This window comes from Pyrus communis, chromosome 7 (assembly GCF_041283825.1).
Source record: "Pyrus communis isolate YQ-2024b chromosome 7, ASM4128382v1, whole genome shotgun sequence".
Classification (NCBI taxonomy): domain Eukaryota; kingdom Viridiplantae; phylum Streptophyta; class Magnoliopsida; order Rosales; family Rosaceae; genus Pyrus; species Pyrus communis.
The window spans coordinates 18456224-18462830 of NC_142571.1; the positions used below are offsets into that span (position 1 = coordinate 18456224).

General features: G+C 45.0%; 1 pseudogene; it reads left to right on the plus strand.

Annotated features, from left to right (window-relative positions):
* The first annotated feature begins 1554 nt into the window (after positions 1-1554).
* On the plus strand, positions 1555-3740 carry LOC148695812 (protein CORTICAL MICROTUBULE DISORDERING 3 pseudogene; annotated as a pseudogene).
* Positions 3741-6607: the final 2867 nt, after the last annotated feature.

The window sequence follows — 6607 nt, forward strand, 5'->3', positions numbered from 1 at the left end:
AGCTACATTTCCGGCTTAAAAGAATGGGTTACTACTGGCCGAGCATGGTGAAGGACTGCCTGGAACATGCCAAAAGGTGCCAAGCTTGCCAATTCCACGCCAACTTCATACATCAACCGCCTGAACCATTACACCCTACAGTTGCTTCATGGCCGTTCGACGCATGGGGATTGGACGTTGTAGGACCAATTACGCCAAAGTCATCTGCAGGGGAAGCTTACATCCTAGCTGCAACAGATTACTTCTCCAAGTGGGCTGAAGCCATACCTTTAAGGGAAGTAAAAAAGGAAACTGTTGTTCGTTTCATCAAAGAGCATATCATCCACCGATATGGGGTGCCTCGCTACATTATCACTGACAACGGAAAGCAGTTCTCCAACCGACTCGTGGACGAGCTTTGCGACAAATACAAGTTCAAGCAGTACAAGTCTTCCATGTATCATGCTCCGGCCAACGGCCTCACGGAAGCATTCAACAAGACGCTGTGCAACCTCCTGAAAAAGGTAATCGGCCGAACAAAGAGAGACTGGCATGAAAGAATAAGTGAAGCACTTTGGGCATATAGGACTACACATAGGACTCCTACCCAAGCTACACCTTATTCTCTCGTATATGGCGTAGAAGTTGTTCTACCGCTTGAAAGTCAAATCCCCTCACTAAGGATGGCTATACAAGAAGGCTTGACTGATGAAGAAAATGCAAAGTTGCGCCTTCAGGAGTTGGAAGCGCTGGATGAGAGAAGGCTCGAAGCTCAACAACACTTGGAATGCTACCAAGCACGGTTATCCAGGGCATTCAACAAGAAAGTCCGCCCAAGGTCTTTCCAAGCCGGAGATCTCGTGATGGCATTGCGTAGGCCTATCATTACAACTCATAAAACAAAAAGCAAGTTCACATCAAAGTGGGATGGACCCTACGTAATACAAGAGATCTACACCAATGGCGCCTACTTAATCATGGCAGAAGACGGGTTGAAGATCGGCCCCATCAACGGCAGATTTTTGAAGCGCTACTACCCCTAAAGCAAACGCACCACGCTCCTAGCCCGCAAGAGCATAAACTGTGTACGGCAAAATCATCACCAAAATCATCATCAAAACCATCACTCATTTGAACTACGTCATGACTTGATCCCTCCTCAACCAAGGGTACGTAGGCAACTTGAAACTTCAAAACTTCAAGTACAGTCACATCATCTAAAAAAAAAAAAAAAAAAAAAAAACACAAACACTTTGAAGAATAAAGAGCAAATTCAAGAATGCAAACACTTTATTTCTTTAAAGGAATGATTTGGTTACAAAGCTGTATTACAAGGGTGAGCATCACACCAACGTCACCACCGAGGAAAATTATGATAAAAAAGCACTACACAGCATAAACTCGCTGCAGTCTTTTGCACAGCACCACACGGTAAGAAGTGACGTACTGCAACAAGCACCAGGCAAAGAACACGGTTGCACCCACGACCTGCTCACTCCGTCACCAATTGCAAATTCACAAGAAGCTGCCGCCAATCGTGAACATAGGTAATCCATTAAAACAGCAAGGAAATCCATGAATGCAGTGAGCACTTGTAAAAAAAAAAAAATAATAATAATAATAATAATAATAAAAAAAATTTTGCAATTTTCTTTGTATATTAAAAAAAAAAATGTATACACGTTAGAGGGAGTCCTTCTACACTTAAGACTTGTACCAACTCAAAGAAACAGAAGTTGAAGTCCACAAAAAGAGGAACCCAAATGCCAGGCCCATCCCTTCTCAAACACACAATTGTTTTGAGCTTGCTGTGCAAGGAGCTCTGCTTCTTCTCCCACCAGGCCTGGGCCCGGCTCTCAAAGCCCAAACTGCGCTTTTCCTATATGCACTGAAAAAGCCTTAAGCTCTGATTTCTCACAATTCAACTCGAAAAAATGGCGTTTCATCACTATCAAGGCAGCCTCTTGCTCCTCGAGACAATGTCAATTCGGGTGGGCATGTGAATTCGAATTCAAGTACAGATGAGGCTAAGAAGATCTCCGATCGGCCGGCTTCCAGGTTTTCATCTCCGGCCGGAGCAAAGAGGTTCGTGTCAGTCGGAAAGAAGAACCCGGTGTCGGCTGAGAAAGATCCATCCCCCGCAGGAAAGGGAAAGAGATCGGGATCTCCAGCCCCCTCGAAATGCGTGGTTCCGAGCTTAGTTCTGGCGAAGGAAGAGAACCGGAAGGTGTCGAAAGAGGCGGCGATTATAGTGCTGTCGAGGTACCGACAGCCATCCCCAATTGGGCAGCGGAGGTAGCCTTCGCCAAATTCCCAGAGGGCTTCGTTTTTTCCCGGGAGGCGGTTGTCTGCAGGAGTGAAGGACTCTGCTGCCAAGAAGAAGACGGTAAGCATCGTTGCAGGGATTTCGAAGGTTTCAGAAGCCCTCATTGGGTCTGGAAAAAGTAATCGGAAGGGCTGGGATGAGGCACCAGCGGTGGAGGAAAAAGAGAAGCCTTCGGCCAAGATCAAACTAGATTTGCAAGCATTTATAAGGACTCAGGCTGCTCTTGCGCGACGATTAAGCGATGCGAAAGGTGGAAGTCCGAATGGCGGTGATGATTCTTCCGGCAAGGATAAAACAAAATCTGGGTCACCGGAAGATTTTGTGGTCCAAGAGAAACCCAGCTGCGCAGCAGCTTCGAGCATCACCGTCCATGAAAAAAAAATGGACTGATGAAAGTGTCTCACTTGATGCAGTCTCTTCAGACATCGCAAGGCTTGGAAAGGAAGCTTTGCAGAGAAAAGTTCTTGCTTCTGCAGCTGCAGCGGAAGCACTTGAGGAGGCCATTGCTACTGAGTCTCTTGTGAGGAAATTAAGCATGTTTGCGAAACTCTCTTCCACATCCAAGATCGGGAACCCTCTACCTGCCATTGACCGCTTCTTTTGGATCTATGATGAAGTTGTTAAATCAAACACACTTGTTGAATCAATTGCTGGTAACCGCAATTCGGATACATCTAACAATGCTCAAGTTCCCACTGAGCAATCAAAACTCGTTTCACTTTGGGTTGAAGTCGCTTTAGCTACTGATCTTGGCATTGTCTCTCTCCTTACCACCCAAGACAATGAAACCCCATCAGCTCTGCAGAAAAGTCTGTCAAAATGACAATCTCTCAACACACCGGCCAAATCCCTTCTCAAGATTTCCCCTTCCTTTTCACCGCAGTCCAATGCTCGCGTTGGGACGTGGACGAAGGGTCACGGAATGAAAGACACAGTCGAGCTTGCCACTCATCTGCAATCCGAGATGCAAATGTGGTTTCTGCAGTTTGTTGAGAAAGCGCTGGATGCCGGTTTTCGTGTGTTTGGAGAGTGCGCTGCTGATAGCGGTAAACTGCCAATCGACTGTGGCTCCATTGCAGCTGTTCTTTCGCAGTTGAAGCGAGTGAACAAGTGGCTGGATTGAGCCGTCTCGAAAAGGAATGAACTGAAACAAGGTTATAAGGAAAAAATTGTCGACATTAGAGAGGAAATTTTGCGTAAGAGAAGAGCGGGGAAACTGCCAGGCGACACAACTTTTGTCTTAAAATCTTGGTGGCAATCGCATTCCAAGTGGCCTTACCCGACAGAGGAAGACAAGGCCAGATTTATGCAGAAGGTGTTGAAAACCAACGTGGCGTCCCTCTGTGAACTTAACATGCTCAAGAACCTTACTGGGTCTGCAATGGCTGGAGCTCTCGATGGCTTCAATGCACATGCCAGCAACAGCATCCACTAACTACCTCAAGCTCCTCACTCCGGCCACCGTGGTCAAAATCGACGAAGAACTTCATTGACCGCTGTCAAACGACTAGCCGATCGTGAAGCTCGACGCTTGGCACTACTTCAAGCTCTGGCTGCTTCTGCACCTCCGTCATGGCTGCTGCCTTTGAATGTGATCAACAAAACCAAAGTTTGTCAACTCACACCCAAAGACCTCATCCATCTTCTTGCCTCTGCTGCTGCATTTGAATTGGAGAAGAACTTCAACGACCGCTGTCAAACGACTAGCCGATCGTGAAGCTCGACGCTTTGCACTACCTCCAAGCTCGACTCCAGCTCTCTGTCCGTCTTCGTCCTCCTCTGCGAGCCCTCTCCTTCTACCGATCAGCTTCAGCAGCACGGACACCCCTTCCTCCTCCGTCTTCTCTCGAACTCGGCCTGGGTTTTCACCCACAAACCTAGCCTTGCAGAGCACCATATATATAAAAAAAATAAATTAAAATAAAAATAAAATAAATAAATAAACAAAATATTAATAAAAAAGAAAAGTATTGATGGTGCCAGGCGCACTGAGAGCAATTATACAGAAAGAAAAAAAAATGATGCATGCTACTATTAGCAAGTTAAAAGAAAAAGGAAAAGAGGAAGCAATGATGATGTTGGGAAGCTGAAGGTAAAAAAAAAAAAAAAAAAAAAAAAATGGTGGAATCTTGGTGGATCAGCACCACTGAAAGCAAAGAAAAGAAAAAAATAATAATAAAATAAAATAAAAGGGAATGATGATGGACGGCATCAAGTGAAAAAAAAAAAACATCTTGGTGATGTATATGTTTTATCTGTATTAGCACAATACACTGAATAAAATAAAGCATGTTCATTGATCTCCGAGAAATTACAAGTGCGTACAAAAAAAAAATAAATAAATAAAAAAAGATGGAGCTTTCACAAAAGATGTTCACGTGAAGCACAAAACTCCAGGAGCGGGAGGCATCGAAGATAGATCATTCGAGGCCTCAATACTTGGTTGAACGTTAGATGACGCAGGAAAAAGGTGCCTCTGGAAGAAAGCCGCAAACCTTTGACGGTCACTTTGAATTCGACCTTCAGATTCTTGCAGCTCATCAAGCTTCCTCTTCATGCTTGTCGAATAATTATTTGCAAGCACGTGCAAACCTCTATTCTCGCGCTTAAGCTGTTGGATCTCTTGTTTAAGATTTTCCACCTCCGCCATCAATGATTCAACTTGACGGGATCGAGCAAGTAGGCGTTGGCCCATGTTGGACACGGAGCCCGCACACTGAACACTGAGAGCTAGGGACTCTTGAACGGCCAACTCATCAGACCGTCCTGAAAGCAGCCTACTATCTCTAGGAGTGAGGAGGTTCCTAGCTACTATTGTAGCTGTTGTTGCATCCGTCATCATGGAGTCTTCACCTGTAAGAGGGCCATTAGAAGATAAGAAAGAAGGGTGCCATACATTACCTTGACGGGGCGCAACCGGATCACTGCTGAGACTCAAATCTAAGCAGATATTAGATGGGTTAGCCATTTTTCAAAGGTGTTCAAAGAGAAGGGTTGGAGGGAGTAAAATCTCAAAGGGTCGGAGACGATTTTCAAGAATGGGCAATCTTCAAAGTGTGCATGTTGGAGGTGATCGATACCTCTATAAAAAGCCAAGGCGACACGACCACCGATTAAAAAAAAAACCGAAATTTCCTGCGTAAAGTTCGGCGACATCTCTCGGCTTTTCAGAAAACGCGTTCAACTTTGTCAAAAGATCTCTGACAAAGTTGAAAACTGGAGGTCATCATCGCAACTACACACTTTTGCTGACAAGCGTGAAGTTCGGCGACGCTTTCTCTGCTTTTCAGAAAACGCGTGCAACTTTGTCAAAAGATCTCTGACAGAGCCGCATCCGCACTACTCCTTGCCGTTCAGAAATCGAAGAGGCGTTTGTTCAAAAATCGAAGAGGCGCTAGCTCAGAAATCAAAGAGGCGTTCGTTCAGAAGTCGAAGAGTCAACACTCTTTTTTCAAAAAGCCGGATTTGCTGGATTAAAATTTTTGTCGACAATGGTAAAAGAACAGTACCACCACTTGCTATTGCGAAATCCCTATATACGTCGACCTTCATCTTTTATGGCAAGGCAGACCTGCAAAAAAATGCCCAACTCTTCCTCACCTCTGAGGGCGCACTCCCAGCAAAGCCTCTCGAAATACTCAATTTTTTCTTCTTCCCCAAAGAAGATACCAGATGCTTGGAGTACAGATAAGGCAGGAGGAAACGGTAGATCGAAGCATGTGGAGACAAGCACAACAAATATATGTGCTGATTCATTCGCTGCTTCTTCAAAAGCAAAAGTATCTCATATCATCAAGGGCGAAAGCAAAGGTATCTCATATCATGCTTTTTCCCTGTCTTTTCCTTTGCCCTTGTTCTCACCTGCCAAGACAAGAACAGAGAAAGCAATATGTCGGAACCTCCACTCAAACTTGCGCTGCCACCAAGAAGTGATGGTCCATTCAAATGCAAGGTTTGCATTCCACTCCTGCATCAGAGGACAAATACTACACGAGAAAATGCTAAACCTGCATAAGGAAATACCACTTCTGCAAAGGGAGCAAGTAAAGCAAGTGAAAATGATACATCGAAGCATGTGGAGACAAGCACAACAAATATATATGCTGATTCATTCGCTGCTTCTTCGAAAGCAAAGGTATCTCATATCATGTTTTTTCCCTGTCTTTTCCTTTGTCCTTGTTATTACTCGCATGGCAAAGAGAAAAAGAGCAATCAGCCGGCACTTGGAGTCAGTCTTCCGATCTGGAACCGACCACCTGGAATCTATTCCCTAGTTGCTTACCTAGCGTTGCTCTCGAGTAG